An 18,752-nucleotide genomic window follows, 5' to 3' on the forward strand; every position below is an offset into this window, starting at 1 on the left:
TCAGTCATTGCATTCCAGGAGTTTACTAATTCTATACATGGTATTGATATCTACTGAACATCAGGTATTATTAGGGGTGGAAGTTTCTCATACCCTGAATTGGTTAAGTTCAAGTGCCAGCATTTGTAAATAAAAGTGGTCTGCAATGAGATAGCAAAATCTTGAGAAATCAATCAAACCTGTCATATCAATACAATTTTAATACTTCAAGATATAATTTCATTTATATGGGTACTCTTCTCACAGATATAATTTATAGTTCCTTTAAACATTAATGGGTAGTATTCACAAACATCAGGAGAGTAAAAGAAAGAAGAGAAGAGAAAGAAGTAAGGGAAAAGAAGAAAAGGAGGAGAGAAAGACATTACAGAGTTGGCAACTTTCTGGTGATGAGGCTTATCTACCAATGATGGGAACATATGCATCAGGAATTTCTAAATTAATCCTTTCTTACTTTGTAAACTTATAAGATCTTGTGTTTTGCTAATATAACCTTTGAGAAGAATTGGTTACCTTCACAGTATGACGAGGCACAGTAGAGGAGATAATATACTCTTTCCTCTACATCACTCTTCCTCCTACATTCAGGAAAGGAATAGGTATAGGGAAAGGCCCTGGAACTCCACTTTAAACTCGATTGAACTAATAACATAGTCCTAATACTGATATCAAAGAAGGCCTTAATTGTCAGTAAGTACTTTGTCCTTTGCAGGATTCCAAATGAAGAAATAGTTAGAAATTAGCAACTAAGGAGAGATGGCAAAGAATAAGCGTATCGGAAAGGAAATGACTATTAAAATTAATTGAAGTTACAAATTTTACTTTAGCAAGAGACCTCACTCTGCTTATTAACTCTTTCACATTCCCTTCCTACTAATAAATATTACACCTCCATCAGTGTGCCTCTACCTTGAGTATATATATGCTCTATATAAGAAGAGACATACAATTCATTGCTAATCAGAGAAAAGACGTATTTAAGTCTAGTAATAGTTCAAGTTATAAAGTAGAAGTTTATTTTCAGTATACACCTGCTATTTCTCTTACCCTTCCCTTTGTGACTCCATGTCATTTCCTTTCCACTATATTTATTCTTTGCATTCTCTTCTTAATTGCCAATTAAAGTAAATCAATAATAAACATTAATTAAATCAATATCACAAATGAATAATTATATTTAGAACATATCTCTCAAGTTTATAATTTCATATTCTATAATTATTTGCAAACTTCTATTACTTTGTTTTTTAAAGATATAGTATATTCCAGAAAACATTTATAAAAAGTTATTTTCATTGTTCAATATATATTTCATTTCAGGCAATTATTTTTAATGAGAGCAATGATTTTATTTTATTTTCTAAATGACAGTTACATTTTCCTTCTGTTTCAGCATGTTTATGTTTGAGGTAACTTTGAGTTTTCTATTTTTTAAAATGTATTTTAGGGCTCCTCTGCCTGTCTCATTGGCATTATGAAATGCTCTTGAGAGCTGTTCAGATGATAACAAGTGCTGAAAACTGCAGGTGAATGGGTCTCAGAATTGTGCAAACAGCAAAGGAAAGCATTTTATAATAACAAAGATAGAGGCTAGGGAATCCTTATGAATATGTTATTAAGCATCTGTACTCCAATTTCTAAACTGAAGCTCTTTGAAGAGAAGGGATGGTAACTTGTGGGCCAGAATAAAGATCTACAGAGGAACGACATTTTTGTTTCTCTAGTAAGACTTGTATACCAAAGGAAATTAAATTAGAACAATAAATGTGTAATGTTCCACCCAAATCTTATTTGTCTGGGAATAAGAACGCTCACCCATAAGTTATCCTGCTTCTATAATATACCTTTGTAGCTAAAAAAAAGATTTACCTTGGGAAGGGGAAAAAATATTCACTCACTAAGCTGGGAAGGAATCATGTCAGAAGTAGAAATGAAACATCTGAAGGACATAAAATTTGGTGCAGTTACAGGAATACTTTCCAACTTTAAGGTGTGTGTGGGATGTTTATCTGGAAAAGAAGAATAAATGGCCATTTGGAGGCAAAAGAAAGCTAGATTAAGAAAAAAAGGCTATCATTATTTCAATTAAAAAGTTAAAAGATCCTGAAAATTGTTTTCATATCAACTAATTAATTCCTCTGATATTATAGCTAAAGAAACTGAGGCCTGGAGGGATTAAGATGTCACTCTCACAATATCATTCATAGCATATTTAGGATTTCAGCAGAACCTGGTTCTCTAGATTTCTAGGTTTCTGCTTCTCATACATCCAATCAATTTCTAAATCATATTAGATATAGTTCTACAAGGCTCATTTCACCATCTTTTTAGTATAGTAGCTGATATATTACAAATGGTCTTAGAAAGTACAATTTCTTTTACTACTTAGGTAAGACTTTCAAGTGAAGGTTCCCTATCTTGAGAACACACTCTTCTCCTCTCCTCTCCTCTCCTTTCCTCTCCTCTCCTCTCCTCTCCTCTCCTCTCCTCTCCTCTCCTCTCCTCTCCTCTCCTCTCTTCTCCTCTCCTCTTCTGTCTTCTCCTCTCCTCTCCTCTTCTTTCTTTTCCTTTCCTTCACTCATAATCTAAAAGAAGATTATCTCAGTAATCCTAACATCAAAATAAAAAGTGTATTTGTTAATTTAGCTGAAATACTTCCTTCCTTACTTCTACACTTCTACACACTAACGATTTGGTTAGTGTGATTATTTAGCTTAATTTTTATCAGATTTTATACACCAAATTTTTACATCTCTATTGACATCACATATTATTGTCTAGAAACTGATAAACTTCCTAGAATGGTGCTCCATGACCTACAGTCTGCATGTCAACTGTTTGTTTCAGTGGCTAGTTCCATGGAAATGCCTTTTCTTCAAACTTTTATCTATATATTGAGATGGTTATAGAAGAGATGCTTAATTTATCATTTAATACAATATAAATTTAGCAATATAATTTAATATAGCAAAATAGTAAAAACAACCTGGGATATATGAAAACTGTTGAAATCTCAATTTGTTTCTTTTGGCTGTTCTGATTATTGGCACTGATGTAAAAAAATATGAAGAGATGATTTTTTTAAGTGGCCATCATTCCCAATTAGCATAAAAATCCAGGATCATTAACAATTAATATTGATACAGGATCAGGGAATCAATTTTACTTTGAGAAAAATGGGTGAATCACAATAGAGTGAAAGCTAATAATAGCAATTAGGTAGCCTATATATTTTGATACTATTCATGTGATGGTGAAAGAAAATATAGATTAGCTTTTTACTGTTAGACCCCCTGGAGAGAAATTATGAGCAGGCATAGAAGAGAAGTACATGGGATAGCTGACATAAATAGGTTATTTTCTGCATAAGTAGTAGGAGAACAAAATTTTGAGATCACAAATCTATTGGTGTGTTTAAGTATATATATATATTAAGCTGCTATAAATGGCACCAGTTGGTGAATCTGGTTTTCTTTATGAACAGATAAATTTTTATCTCCCTATAGGTCATATTGTTAATTATTTTAAGATAGAAGGTGATTACACACATAAATACAAAATATTAGATAAAATACTATCAAGGAGATTACAGCAATATATCCCCCAAATCATATAGTTTGAACAGGTAGGATTTATACCAAGAATATAGGACTGGTTCAACATTAGAAAAACTATCATCATAATTGAACATAACAATAACAAAAACAAAAACAAAATTATCTTCATAGATAACAGGGGGAAAAAAAAAACTTCTGACAAAATATAACATGTTTCTATTAAAACACCAAAAAGTTTAGGAATAAATGGTACTTTTCTTTTTAAATTAATTAATTGATTTTTTAAAATACATGTTGCTTTATGAATCATGTTGGGAGAGAAAAATCAAAACAAAAGAGAAAAATCATGGGAGAAAAAAAATCAGAAAAAGAAGTGAATAATCTCTTATAAAGAGGTAAAAAGCAAGTAAATACTGGAACTGTTAAAGAAAAAAAAACTAATTGAAATAAGATGGTATTCTTCCAAAATGCCTATGTTTATTAAATACTCCAATCAAATACAGAATAAAGGTGAGAGGTTTTGTATTTCATGTTTTATTATCCAGCAATTAGTTATTTTGTAATATTTATGTTTAACCAGCAAAGAAAAAAATTCATCAAAAATATCCAAACAACCCCTATCTTCTTAAATGAAAGACAAAAAAATTGAAATGTCATTATTAGCATTTATTTCATAGATGAGACAATAATAGTTCCAAGAAACTTGCAATATTTAATTTGTTTTTAGAGGCAAAAGCACACCATTTTTAGCATATTAATCACATTTTCATAATGCATTCTCTCCTAGGACTCCAATCCTATTAAAATGAAGGAAGGAGGTTGATTGTTTATGTCACTGACTCATAAAGTCCCAAACACTATTATAAAAAAAAATTATAACAGAAAGATCTTAAAAATGAAAAAAAAAAGATGTTTGTTTGTTTGTTTGTTTCTGAATATAAATGACTATTGGAACATAAGGTTTTGTAGAGGTGAATGTTGAAAACTATCTTTGCATGCATTTGGAGAAATAAAATGATATTTTAAAAAGAAGAGAGATAGCTTAAGGTAAAAGATTTCTTTCATTCTTTCATTTCATTCTGTGCTGAAATACTAAATATAGGTGTTTTGTTAAAATATTTTAAGTAAGCAATATGTTCATAGATAAATTAAAGTCAAAGGGAAACAAAATAGGAATTAATATAATAGTTGTTATAAATAAATATCTAATATACATGAGTATATCTGTGTATGTACACACACACACACATACACAAACAACACACATGTATGTTCAACATAGTCATGAAGGAAATATCATTTTTTACTAAATGTATGGTCACAATTCCTATAATGCTACTTCTATCTTCTGGGTAAATCTTTCCATATTTTGCAGCAAATTATACTATAACAAGTAACAACAAAATGAATCTATGTGTAACCTAAGTAATGATAGACTTCCAGATTTTATATTTGTTATCACATGAAATTATTTAACTCTTGAACTATTATTTAACTTTCATCTTTTAGTTGTCCTACCAAATTTCTTATGACAGTATATGCTGTTCCCTGACTTTAAAGCACTATTGAAAATCATGGCATTTATAGAAACATATTGGAGTACCTCCAACATCAAATAAAAGAATTATTCATTCAGAATTTAGAAAATAATGCATTATATCTCATAGAGCATTATGGGTTCACAAAAAAATAGCTGTAAAAGCTGGCTTTTTGGGACTATGTACTATGTTTTAGTTCCGAATCCATTATTAAGAAAGTGTATGATTCTGGACAAATTTTAGTCTGTGTTTTAAATTTTTTTTACCTACAAAATGATGTGTTGTATTGATGAGGAAAGAATAGAGTAAATAATCTCTAAGGTAAATTTCAGCTATAAGAATCTAAGATCTCTTAATAGAGCATTTCACTAGTTGGTAGATCAAGATCAAGATTCCAGGAAAGCATTTAATGAATCTCCTCAAGACATATTCATGGAAAAGAAAGAGCAAAGAGATAGATAAAAGCAAAGATATTTGGAATTTTCACTGCTTGGCTAGCTACATCTATATGTAAACCAAATATGTCTAATATTTTCTCTTTGAGCCAAATCTGACCAAAGTAAGATTCACACAATGTTCATCCCCCTCCATTCTTTCCCTCAGATATATAGGTTTCCTTTGCCTTTTTGTGAGATATAATTTCCTTTTTTTTTATCTCCAATTTTCCCTTTTTCTGGTACAATCTCCTTTCCAGCTCTAGTTCCTTTTTAATATTAAAACAGTAAAATCAAATTATACATGTACTCTCTATGTATACCCATAACAGAAATACAGTTCTCAAGAGTTCTTTTTACCTTTTTATGCTTCTAGAAGTAAATAATTATCAAAGTAACATGTTTTTTAACCTTCCAATTCAAGGAGATATCTAAAAGTTCTGTGAAGCTTAATTCAGTGGTTTCTTATTTCTGAATGGTCCTGATCAATGAAGATAATTCAGGAGTCTCTGTCATATAGATAAATGAGACAGTTTTATTCCATATATGATGCCTAATTCTGAACAGAAGGGAATTTATTAGGCTGCCAGGACAGGATTATGGCTCAGGTTTTTGACTTCCAAATAGAACTGACATTTTGGGAAACATTTCTCCTGAAAATTAATCAAAATGTTGAAGTAACTGTTGATTTGACTTAACAATTTATTCATTTCTGCATTCAGTGTCTTCTGCAATTGGCTCAAGTACTGCTGAGCTACTCATGTGAAAAAGAATTTTTTTTTTCCCAATTAGAACACCATTACTCATTGCCCTATAATGGATTCTTTCAGTTGGGCTTTAAAGATGTTTCAGGAACCTACTGAATTATAATAAACAGAGGCTAAATTAATAATGGATTTGGCTTTCCCTGTATTATTCACATAGAAAGTACTGAAAATTATATCTTTCATTTTTATGAGTTATTACTCATAATTTATTTGGCCTTTTACACTGGTTCTCCAGAACTTTCAATGAAAGGAAAAAAAATATTGCTTCTCTAACATGCAGGTAGAAAAATGGAAACATTTTAATGTTGCTATACTTTGGTATTTACACCTGAAATATGTTCTAAACTGGGAATTCTCTATTTGAGGTGTGTCAATGTTTTATTAATAGAGAATTATATTTCAATATAAGTAGTTTTCTCCAGAATTCTTTGTATTTCATTATATGCATTTAAAAACATTATTCTGAGAAAGTGTTCAAAGACGTTACAAGTTTACCAAGTGAATTCATGATTTAAAAAAACAAAAAAAAAAAAAACAAAAAAAAAACTCTCTTTTAAATCACACAAGGGATGCAATATTTCTATTGTTCTATTGTATTAATTTTTTAAAATTCCAGAACCCCTTGGAAATATTTCAATTGGATTTGTTCAATTTGAATCAATTAACATAAAATAGAAATGGTTATTTTTAAAATTAATAGACCATGTTGTTAGCAAAAGGGAAAGGAGTTACCCAGCATGCTTCTGCCCCAGCTACCTTCTCTATCTCTTTGCTCAGGATAGGGGAAGCTGAGTCTCACATGAATGCCCAGAATCCTTCCTGGTTGCCATCCATGAACCTTCCAGGGCTTCAAAAATTCAATTAATACTGTTTTTTAAAACAACTTTTATCTGATATTTTCATGAAATCCACCCCTTTGTGAGCCCAAATCACTTTGACCTTTTGGAGAAATGATCTCCTTACCATGATTCTCTCCCATTTTCTACAATGGTTTGTACTCCAAAGTGCACAGCTGGCAGCAAATACCCTGAATGGGTTTTCTCCCAAAGTGCTCTCTGGCCCAAAGAGCTTCAAGGGAGGTGTGAACTCACAAAGTTACAAAGTTTACTTTGTGAAGCTGGCATACTTGTGAACTCCAATGAGTAAAGGTGCAAACACAAGCATTGTACTAATTAGTTCTACTTAGTACCTTGTTTCAGGTTCTGCCCAAAACATCTTCTTGTAAGATCAGATCAACTCTAATGAGTTAGCAGTTTGTAAGGATTCCAACAAATTTGTCCTGTGGAAATGAAACACATGATCCCCGACTGCTATTCTCTGGGTCATTCAATTGGCTGGTATATGTGTGAAACATGTAAACACAAAGTGCAGAAATCAACCTGGATGGCTGAAGACACTATGAAACCAACACTTGCTTCTCAGATGAGTTGAAAAGCTGAATGGGAAGGATACTTGGTTGGCTAATCATGTGACCATCAAAGAGGGAGCACCAAAACATGAGACAATAATGATTTTGAATTCTGCTTATGCTTTGGAGAACAAAGTATCTTAAAATTATCTTTCAAGCCTCACTCACTGGACATTCCCCTAAATCCTATATAATGTGGTACAGCCAGATTGACTGTCTCTTTTCTTCACAAACAACATATTTCCCTTCCCTAGGTCTTTATGCTGGCTATCATCTGTTCCTAGAATGCCCTTCACCACCTCAACCTCAATTAATGAACTAAAAGATGGTTAGAAGAATATATCAAAGAAAATATTGGCCAATATCTGAAATTATTATATATCCAAAGATTCCCTTCAAAGAAGAGAACGATTTCATAACAATTATAAGTAGCACTCAAAAAACAAAAACATGGATTTTCTACACAGATAACATATACAGTTCCTGATAATTTAGAAGAAATGAAATGAGCTAAAAATAAATAAATGAAAATTCTTCATGGAAAACTTTGAAGGAGAATTATCATCTTAGAAAAAAAAAATTATCACATCATACAGGATTTAGAGAAAGTATTAAACTTTAATTAAACAGTAGACTCTCTGAAAACTAGAATAGTCCTGAGAGAAATCAGCAATTCCATAAGGTAGCAAGAAATTTTAGAACAATATTAAGAAATTGGGAGTAATGGATAAAATGTAGAATATTTGACTTAAAAAAATTTTGGAAAAAAGATCAAGTAGAGATATTTCAAGTATCATTGGACTCTCTGAAAATCATAATTCAAAAAAAAAATAAACCCTGGAAATTATATTTCAAAATATTTTCAACATTGTTGCTGTTTTTTGTCCATCTTTTTTCAACTCAATCAAGATATTTTATTTATTTATTGAATATTCATTTGTATTTCTCTTTCAGGAACATGCTTAACTTTGCTGGCTATGATGTTTTCAGCTGCAACTCCAATTTTTTTTTTAAATTAATTAATACATTTTTAAATGCACATTGTTTTATTAATCATGTTGGGAAAGAAAAGTCAGAGCAAGAGGGGAAAAATCAGAGAAGAGAATAAAAACAGAAAAAAGAAGTGAACATGGCATATCTTGATTTACATTCAAACTCCATAGTTATTTTTCTAGATGCAGAGGGGGTTTATTTGGGTCTCTTGAATGCCTTGGGTCACTGAACCATTGTGAATAATCATGTTGTTTAGAAAGGGCTGGAAAGATTTACATGAACTGATACAGAGGGAAATAGCCCTTTCTAAATCTTTCTAAAATCAGTTTGCTCATAATTTTGTATAGAACAATAATATTCCTTTTCTTCAAATACCATAATTTATTCAGCCATTCTCCAATTGATGGACACTTACTCATTTTCCAATTCTTTGATACTACCAAAAAATTGCAACAAACATTTTTTGTACATGGGGTTCCTTTTCCTTCATTTATGATTTCCTTGAGATACAGAACCAGTACAGACACTGCTGGGTCAAAAGTTTCATAGAGTTTCATAGCCCTTTGGATATAGTTCCAAATTGTTCTCCAAAATGATTGTGTCATTTCACAACTCCACCAACAATGCACTAGTGTCCTCCCCCCTCTCCCCCCCACATATCCCCTCCAACATTTATCATATTTTTTTTTCCTATCATCTTAGCCAAGGTGAGAAGTATGAGGTGGTACCTCAAAGTTGTTTTAATTTGGATTTAGAGAATGTTTTCAATTGACTATAGATTGTTTTGATTTCATCTAAAAACTATCTGTTTGTATCCTTTGACCATTTATCAATTGGGGAATGATTTGTATTCTTATAAATTTGACACAATTCTTTATAAATTTTAGAAATGAGACCTTTATCAGAAACACTGGCAGTAAAAATTGTGTTCCAGCTTTGTACTTCAATTTTAATCTTGTTTCTATTGGTTTTGTTTATGCAAAATGAAAAACTTTTCAATTTAATGTAATAATTGTCCTACATTCTTGAAGAGGACCATAACATAAGTGAAATAATGCCAGGATATGCAAGTGAATTGGATTTAAGTGAGAGAGGCCTCTGCAAAGTAATCAGCCTCAATTTTTCCCTCAGAGCCTTTTGGGTTCAGAGATTAGGATAACTGGATATGATCTTGGGTGCACTGGGAAGGCTATGCACTTTTTAAGGTAAGCTTTTTTTTTTTTTAACAGGTTTCAGTTTGACTGAGGCAATGTCCAATCAGGGATAAATCAAAGAATGGCTTCTTTTAACTAGCATTTATATGTGTGCATATGTAAAGGGCTGAAACTCCAAAATGGCATGCTTGAATCAGATAACCAAGCACTTAAAGCTAATTACCTATTTGACAATGACTCTATTAGCATATCTTTGGGAAAATGGCTCTTCTCATCATAGGTGCTGGCTCAGTGTTTGATGTTAAGATAATCATAGGCAAAAATTAGAAGGTGGAGTAAGAGAAGCGAAACTTCACTTGGCTACAGGATGTGGAGGAGAAAGGTGGAGATTCTGGACTCCAGAATCAAGAAGAGATCTTTGGCAAAACTCCTGGAAGTTTGCCTGCTTCTCCCCCTAAAAACCAAGGACTTTTACTTATCCTGACTCTGGCTGATCCTGAGGCCTCCAGGGAGCTAGCCCAGACTTAACATGCATGTGAGTATGTATGTTTGTACATACACACATGCACCTACATACACATATGTGAATTATAGAGTATATAAGGTTCTCTTATAAGAACAAAAAAAGTCCAGAGGAGGGTAATTATTATGGGTGTTTTTCAGAAAATATTAAAGACACAGGCTTTTGACATGAGAATACGATGAGATTAAGATAATAGATTCAAAATATTGGATAGGTGTTGCAGCAACTGCCAAATTTAGAATATAAGTGGAGACATACTTAGTTAACACACATGGGATGTCTATGTCTGAGAATTGGGAAGCATAACAAGAAAATATAAAGTTACACTTAGAAGAAAAGGTAGTGTGGATTATATATCACTCTGCTCATTAATTCCTAAGGTGGAACATTCTCTCCTGCTTCTCTAGTTCCCATTTTTCCTCTTTTACTCTATAGCAGCAATATGATAAGGAAATACTAGTATAGTATTAAACAGCAGACCTCATAGACCTGAGAGATTCTTGGTACAAGGAATTTCTAGGTAGAACAGCTGAACTTTTTCTCTTTCTCATCTTGCAGTTCACTAAGCTGCATTCATTAAAGCTCTGTGTTGCTAAGCAGATTAAAAAAAAAAAAAAAAAACTAAACATTTGGGGCAATAAATAAGGTGATTTATGTCTAGTTCTTTGTTCCTTGAAGAGAACTACTATTATACTTTCATTCTCAGGATTGAAGTAGAGTGTGATTTAATGATATTTCCAAGGGCATACAAACAATATGTACAGTCATATACAGAAGGACAACCTGTTTATTTGTTTATTCGTTGTGAAAGGGATTAAGTGTGAACACATGGTAGATGGCAATAGCTTGTGTCACATTTAAGTTTGCAAGAATTGAGTAAAAATGAAGAGTTACTGGGTTTTATTATCATACTAAAAAATCAAGTTTCCTGTACCAATTCTATATCTCTTATCATGGGCATTATTATCATGATAATCACATGTGCCAGTGCTAAGAATGCCTACATATTTTATCATGTGTTTTAATCACAGTTTACTGCAGAGTAGCATTGTGATAGTTAGGTTTCACTCCCAATATATATTGCAGAATCATTGAATATTAAAGACAGAAAGAACTTTAGAAGATATACTAGTTCAATCTTATCATTTTACAAATGAGAAATCTATGGCACAGAACTGAAGCAGCTTATCCAAGATCACCTAGCTAGTTAGTGGCATTATTGGGACTAAAACCTATGTAACCCTAACTCCAGTCCAGACTTGTTCTGTGTTGATTCGCTGTGTCTAATACATTTCCAATGAATTTTTTTTTTGAGAAGGCAAAAGCAAAAATCACCCTGGATTTATTTATTTTTTTAATCAATAACATCAAGTAAGGAGACAGAACTAGAAGTGTAGTTGTAAGATTACATATGGAAGGAGGCCATTTGCTCTTTGAAATTGCAGCATGACCATAATTACATTGATATTTGCATCATCATTCCCTATATACCTAGGTAATATGTTTAAGGAGAGCAACTACGTGATCCAAGCCTGCTCAAAAGTCACTGATATGTTAGTGACTAGACTATCCTATGAAAAGGTAGGCATTAAGACTGGCAAAACCTAACAGAGACAATAGTAGCATAAATCTAATGACTGGGTATTAGGAAATGGTGAGAGGGGGCGGGGAAGCAAATAGCCAGAGTTAAAAACCTAGATTGTCAAATAATTATCCATTGAAAGATTTGTTTTTCACATGCCTTGTGTGTTGCCAATTTGACTTCTTTCATAGTATAGAGCTAAACTATAGCTAAATTTTGTAGCATTTTCCATTTCTTCAAGTTGCTCTGTGTTAGAGATGATGTGAGATGACACAACAACAAAATGATAAAACCTGGATTCATGAGATCTGCATTGGAATCCCAACTCTGACTATTTTGGGGGAAAATTTTTGGTAAGCCACATAAGTGCAGTGCACCTTGGTTTCCTTAGTTTTGGAACAAGGATAACAATATTCATGAAAAACTGCAGTCTTTGAAGAAGGCATATGGTTGACGAGAGTAGTAGGCTGCAATCTATGGCCAATAAGAAGTGATCATAAAGAAAGTTATCAAAGAAATAAATGACAGAAGAAAAGAAAAAAGGTCAATGGTATAGTAAAAATCAATGAAAAGAGAGACTGCTTACTCCATTACTCTCCATACAGGGGATTGTGAGGAAGATTTCTAGAATGATATCTAGATACCAGATAGCAAACTAAGCTGGAGAAAATAGACAACAGTTGCACAATGCAGGAAGATATGGATTAATGGCAATTTATATTGTTGAAAGATATATTGGTGTTAATGATGTAATAGTTTGACTAGAATATTAGGATAAGTTATACTATCTAAGAGTTGTGAGGAAAGTAAAGACAAAAATTTAGATCATTGCACTCTCAAATGGTTAATGTTTTCTACTTCTTTACAAAGTTGAATAATATACAGAATGAAACACATTTTTTTTAAAAATAAGGCTATTTATTCTAGGAATTTCCAGGAATGCTTGACTATGCATACTTGTTCCAAAAATTTCCATTCCCCATATTCATAAGTAGGCAGAGATAAAAGGAAGGGAAAAAATGTTTCATAGGGGAAAAAAATACTGTATACAACTTTACAATGTGAGTTATTATTCACTAGAAAACTCCAAATTATGTTCAAAATCTATTTAACTTCATTTAGAACAATATAATAATAGAAATGTTTTCTTCTTGGGGAACGCTTATAATCCAATTAAGAAACTAGTGGCCTTTACCACTTTATTACCTACTATGATGAAAATTATCATTCTTTTCCTAGGCCTCTTTTATTACTTTTATTATCAATAAAAGTTTCAAAGAAAGCAAGATAATCTCATGTCTCAACTCTTTCAAACTTTTTCCAACTGAGTTTGAAGTTAAATGTTTTGTTTTTCCAATTCTCTTTTCAAATAGTTCTTTCTCTTTGAAAATATAAATATTCCTTCTCTTGGCTTGGAAGTCCCATAGGTAGTACTTTCTTAAAGTCTTTGAAAGAGAAAATCAGATTTTTGTTTTGTTTTGTTTTGTTTTTACTATGTGGCTTGAATATTTTGAAAGAAGATAGCCCAAAGAAACAAACAACTAAAACTTTGAGAACACAAAACTGTAATATCTAAACACTATGAAATTTACCTTGTTTCTTTCAGATGTCACATGAGATAATTTGTCTTTTTCTTGGAATTTTGTTAGTTATAAGTGATGTTCATATCAGAAATGATTTTTTAATGTTAAAATAAGAAATCAGTTTTGTGAAATAAAGAAAAATATGTGCCACCCAAACAAGATATTTAGAGAATGGCTCTTTATTTTCATTCAGAATTTGTGAATCATTCAATTTTTTTGGTAATATTTTAATGTTTAGAAAAATGCATTCTGAATCAAGTGTATCAGGTGCAGAAACATATATACTGTCTCCAGGGACTAAAGGTTACAAATGACTGGTGTGTTAATGGAAATTTTTCTAAAAAGACTCATAAAGAGAAAAAAAAAAGCATGGTTAAGAGATTTTTGTATCTTAGCTATTAGAAATATTATACATATTTTTAATCGTCATCCTGTTGATCATCTTTTCCTAAACCAATGAGACAAAAGGAATGATCATCATTTTCTTCATTTAATGTTTACTCTCAATTAAATTCTCTATAAAAATAAGTTAAAAAGAAAGATGTCTAAAATATTTCCAGCAAATATATGAATATAATTCTATTACATTAGAAATTAAAATGTATTTTTTAATTTTAGCATTATTACTTTTAATTAAGCAATAACTTACATGTTCTTTTAACTTGTTTCCAATTAACTCATGTTTAGCATGAATGCCTGTGTCAGAATTTTCAAATTCTAAAATAAATGAGTAGTTTTACTTATAAAACTAAGATTCATAAATTTAAAAAATGTTATAGATTATGATTTTTTCTAATATATGTTAAATTGTGTAGAAATCAAATAAACCTGCTATTCTATATGTAATGGAAATTATATATTTTTATATTAGTACTCATCTTTATCTAATTATTTACAAATCAATACTAAGACTATGTTTAATGGCATATATAAATGCTTTAATATACAAAGTTTAATTTCTGCTACTATCATTAGAAATACATTTTTAAATACAAGAGAAGTTTTAAAAGATCAGAAGAATCTTTACAGGTGCTCCTCCCTCCTTCCCTCCCTCTCTTCCTTCCTTCCTTCCTCCCTCTCTTTCTTCCTTTCTTTTTTCCTTCCTTCCTTCTTCCCTCTCTTTTTTCCTTTCTTTTTTTCCTTCTTTCCTTCCTTCCTCCCTCCCTTCCTTCCTCCCTCTCTTTCTTCCTTTCTTTTTTCCTTCCTTCCTTTCTCCCTCCCTTTCTCCCTCCCTCCCTTCCTTCCTTTTTCCCTCTCTCCTTCCCTCTTTTCCTTCTTTCCTTCCTTCCTTCCTTTTTTCCTTTCTTTTTTCCTTCCTTCCTTCCTTCCTTCCTTCCTTCCTTCCTTCCTTCCTTCCTTCCTTCCTTCTTCCTTCCTTCCTTCCTTTCTTTCTTTCTTTCTTTCTTTCTTTCTTTCTTTCTTTCTTTCTTTCTTTCTTTCTTTCTTTCTTTCTTTCTTTCTTTCTTTCCTCTTCTTTCTGCTCCTCCTCATCCTCATCCTCCTCCTCCTTCTTCTTCTCCTTCTTCTTTTTTCCTTCTCCTTCTCCTTCTTCTTCTCTTTCTAGAAATAGAAGAATTCAAAGCGCAAGGTGGAAAAGTTTCATAAAAGCAGAGGATTTAATTGAAAACCATTACTCCTGGTCACTTAAGATTTGGTATTGAACTCTTTTCTTGGAGTTAGACATTTTGAAACATGTATCAATACTAGAACATTGATGTAAAGTTCCAGGGGCTATTCCTTGAAACAAGGGAACCCAGAAATATCATAGTGGGTGGTTTACTTCTCTCTCTCCCCTTTTTATAGCAAATCTGAAGCCTCAACAGTATGGAAGAGAGCTTTTCCTGTATTTGTATATATAACCTACTTAACCCTCCTCTACTTTTCTCTTCTGACATATAAAGATAAAGAAGGCATTTATGATTCTTCCTTTACAGGATGTTCCTCAGATATCATGCTTTTGTTCTGCCCTCTTTCTGAGCTCTTTTACTTGGATTCATGTGCTTTTATTCCTCTGTCACCTGTTCTAGTTTTTTGATTCCTACTGGCTCACTTCCCAGACTCTGGACCTTGCCTGCCAAGATCTATAGTTTATCCCTTACTGATTTTTTTCTGATCATTATTATCTGACCCCTTGATTGCCTTCTTTCCAGCCTTATATGGACTCTCTACATTTGATCAGTTAAATTTATAGTAACTCCCAGTTTCATTTTTATATAGTCTAACTTCCAATCTTTCTCATTCCCTGTTTTTTTTTTTTTTGTCAATGGGATCTTATGTTAACATTTATGAATATACATAGTTCACATAATCTCATTTTCATCCAACAAGAGGAAAGTATACAAAAGAAAGAATTTTATTTGACTCTTCTCCACATCCTTTCATAAACAGGCTTTGAGAGTTCACTTGACATGCTAGGAACTTTCTTTTGTATTCATATAGATGAGAAAATAGAACCCCCCCACATAGCAAAGGCAAAATAAGGATTTCAGTTTATCATCTTTATTCCTTAAGACTGTATTTGTAAACACACTTGTATTTCTTATTGTTTAACCACTGTTTTATTCTCCTATCACAATGAGAAAGTTCTTGGCAGATTATTTTTCACTGGCTTGAATAATTGACTATAGATAAGACATTGTCATAATAGTTAACATCATTTTTGTAGGTGAGTAAGCTATTCTTTCATAATAATTAAAATCATATGATATAGACAAATACATTATTGTTTTATCCATCAGGAGATAATTTAGCAAATTTATTTTACTGACTTTTGCCAAAATGTCCAAAAGAGCCCTGCATATACTCTAAAGTTTGTTGGAATCTTTACAAAGTGTTAAGTCATTAGAATTGATAGAGACAATAATTATCTAATTTAGCATGGTTCAATATGATTGATCTGATCCTACAAGGAGATATTATAGGCCAGAACTTGAAACAAGGTACTAAGTGGAATTGATGGAAGCAATGCTTGTGTGCTTGGGTTTGCACCTTTAAGAGTTTACACATTAGAGGCCACACATTAGAGCTCACACATTGGAGTTCACAAGTACTGGAGATACACAAAGTTAACTTTGTAACTTTGTGAATTCACACCTCCCATAATCCCACTCTCCCAGGAGAACTCAACTTTTTACACCGAGCATAAAAAGAGCTTCAGTCAGTTAATCAAACAGTTCAGAAGAAGCTATGAGTCAGAGTTGAGCTAGAGTCAGAAGTCACTTTGGAAGATTGACAGAGTAAGAATTCAGTTCGGGAGATTGAGAAACTAATCTGCAGTCAGGCAGAAGAGAGAGGCCGAAGCTAGCAACAGCGCTCTGGGAACCAAAGAAAGCTAATTGGGCTATTTTGGAAGAAACAATAAAGAACTTGTTTAACACCTGGCTGCATTTGAGGTGATTATTACACGGAACTGAAACTAAGGCTGCCACCAGAAAACCTCCCCAAAAAACCTGCTCCCAGAGAATCATCATATTATATAAAAGAAGAGAGCACCACAAAAGTTCTCAAATAATTTCTCTTAAGAAGAATCACATTCATGAGTGGGCTTTCTGAAATTTTTTTCTCTCTTAACTATCTCTATCAGGAGACAGAAATAAAGGCAAATGTTGAAGCTTTAACTGGCTGATAGTCAAGGTGGTTTCTATTGTCTCCCTTGAATTTCTATCATACTTATATCCAATTTACTGAAATTACCATTAGTTAAGAAAGCAGGAGCCAAAGTACTATCTGTCAGGGATTTCATTATCAGTTCTGATCATATATTCCTTTTTTGGAAGATCTTGATGCTTTGGGGGAAATAGAAAAATAAATAATTTTCACTTAATCACTTAATAACACACAAAAAAAACTAAGGACCTCTGCCCTATATATGAATATTGATTAATTACAAGTTTTCAGATGACCAGCAAATTTGATACATAATAGATTCTTTATATACAAATGAATATGTATGCATAGCAAAATAACTATGATCGTAATCATAATCATAATCATAATAATCATTCCCACCCAACAACATTGATCCTATTTATTTCTTGTTTAACCAATTTACCCATTTTTTTTACAATGAATTGGAACTAGTTAATTGACTAATATTATGTTGAATAATAGGTACATTTTCCTAGGATCAATTTTAAAATTTTGGCCATTCAAAATTTTTCACAAACTTGAGAAGGGGCTTGTGTATTTAAATCTGTTTCCAGGTAGATGTTTCATGGGAGAAAGAACCACTAATAATGAAAAAGTTCATCACAGCTGTATACCATGATATCAAAGATAAAATAAGGGGCTATATATGAGGCACAATGGGGTATATATCCTCAAAGGAGATAGATGACATACTCTGCCTTCCATTTTTATTGTAATTTTTATGGAATGTATCAAACTCTGGGTAGGGGAATGTTAATTCTCATGCACATAGTATAGTACTCTAAATCTGAAGGATTACATAGAAATCTAAAGGGAATTCTGGTGTTTTTCTAGACTGTCTATGGGCTTACAAATGACTCCTTTCAATCCTTTAGTTGTATAAATAGAACCCTTTCTATGTTTACTTTTCTTAACTTGACCCCTGTAGAGAAGAAGATAAGTTTTCTTTTCAGAAAGGAAAATGAGCCAGTTCTAAAGTCGTCATTCTTTCCCTGGATAGAATAACAGACTAGAAAAACATGTGCTTAGCCCATCCAAAATTTTAACTGGGTCTTCAAATCATCAGGGGTGTTTGACACCATCAGTAAAATGAGGATAATAGCATTTACTCTACAGTAATGCTTTAAGTATAAAATGAGATAATTGTAAAACAAATTGCAAACTTTTAAGAGCTAAATCAATATTATTATTTTTGCCACTAATGATAATGATACAACAATAACAATAGCACTGATTCATTTCCTCAAGTTTGCCATTATTCCCTTTTACAGATGAAAAAAAAATTGAGTCAGTCAGAAGTTAGATGACTTGCCAAGTTCACATAGCTAGTAATTATCTGGGGCTGGATTGAATTCAGATCTTCCTGACTACAAATCCAATGATATATCTACTAGATGCATCATGAAATTATAGTACTCCACAAGCTTCTTGCATTTGGAATAATGGTATACTCATCTGTATTTCTCTCTATAGCCTGGCACAATCCATTGCTCATATTTCAATACTTTGGTGGATTTCATTGGCATTGGTGTTCTTTCAAAGTGGGTTGACTTTATACCTCACCT

At 32.2% G+C, this 18,752-nt stretch overlaps 1 protein-coding gene across 1 annotated transcript in view; it reads right to left on the bottom strand.

Moving 5' to 3' along the window:
* LRP1B (LDL receptor related protein 1B) overlaps positions 1-18,752 on the bottom strand; it is a 2,056,943-nt gene that overhangs the window by 1,967,755 nt on the left and 70,436 nt on the right. The gene's annotated exons all lie outside the window — the stretch shown is intronic.

This window comes from Antechinus flavipes, chromosome 3 (assembly GCF_016432865.1).
Source record: "Antechinus flavipes isolate AdamAnt ecotype Samford, QLD, Australia chromosome 3, AdamAnt_v2, whole genome shotgun sequence".
In the NCBI taxonomy this organism is placed as follows: domain Eukaryota; kingdom Metazoa; phylum Chordata; class Mammalia; order Dasyuromorphia; family Dasyuridae; genus Antechinus; species Antechinus flavipes.